The sequence below is a fragment of the Suncus etruscus genome, chromosome 17 (genome assembly GCF_024139225.1).
Source record: "Suncus etruscus isolate mSunEtr1 chromosome 17, mSunEtr1.pri.cur, whole genome shotgun sequence".
Classification (NCBI taxonomy): Eukaryota; Metazoa; Chordata; class Mammalia; order Eulipotyphla; family Soricidae; genus Suncus; species Suncus etruscus.
This window is the reverse complement of record NC_064864.1, coordinates 31,064,937-31,066,143: the sequence shown is the minus strand read 5'-3', so window position 1 is coordinate 31,066,143 and position 1,207 is coordinate 31,064,937.

Below are 1,207 nucleotides of genomic sequence, written 5' to 3'. Positions count from 1 at the left end.
ACATTTGGGTCAATCTCCAGGGTGGCAGCTGAGGGGTACCATACCAGATTCTACTCAGGAGACTCCTGGTAGAGTTTAGGGAGGATCATGTGGCAGAGGATCAAAACTAGGTTGATTGCATGCAGCACAGATGTCTTACCCACACTACCATTTCTCTGCCTCCCCCGACCCCAAGAAATTGCTTGAAGTACTGTGATTTACATACTGTCAATGTTTCATACATATAATGTTCCAACATCACATCCTCCACTAGAGTGTCCATTTCCCTTCTGGCCTTGCATTTGAATCACTAACATTATAATATACAGTTAAGTACTCAAAGTCAGCTTTCTAGTATTTTGAGTGCAAATCTATTTTAGAATCTTAGATTTCAACTAAACAAAATGTTTAGTTGAAAGTTTTGTTTGTTTGGGTATTTTTTTTTGGGGGGGGGTCACACCTGGCAGTGCTCAAGGGTTACTCCTGGCTCTACGCTCAGAAATTGGCCCGGCAGACTCGAGGGACCATATGGGATGCCAGTATTCGAACCACCATCCTTCTGCATGGAAGGCAAACACCCTACTGCCATCTATCTCTCTGGCCCCTTAAATGAAATTTTTATACCTGTAAAAGGTTTTACTATTTAAAGTTTTTTATTCTTTATGTTCATTTATTTATTTACTTGGCTTCTGGACCATATCCAGTGGTGATTGAGGAACTACGTCCATCATTTTTCATGTTTAAAAGTAGTCAGAAATTGGGGACTGGAGAAATAACAGAGCAGATCGGGCACTTGCTTTTCACAAGGCCAGACTCAGGTCCCAAGTCAAAGAGCCAAGGGTAAGTTCTGAGCACCACCATATGTGCCTCCAAAACAACAAACAAAGTGATCAGAAACATTTTTTATTACACAGGATATTGCTATAAAGTCTTGATCTTTAGTAATGGTTTGAATGCTTGAGTGAAGGGCTAGAAATTAATTCTGAGACTTAGTGATTTCATAAATAGCTATACTGTTTTAATTAAAAACAACCTTCTTAGAAACATGGAGATTTTAATTTAATTGGCTTAATTAAGAATTAAAGGGGCCAGAGAGATAGCATGGAGGTCATGCATGCAGAAGGTCAGATGGATTTCTGAGTGTAGAGCCAGGAGTATCCTTGAGTGCTGCCGGGTGTGACCCAAAAACAAAGAAAAAAACAAAAAACAAAAAAACAAAACCAAAAAA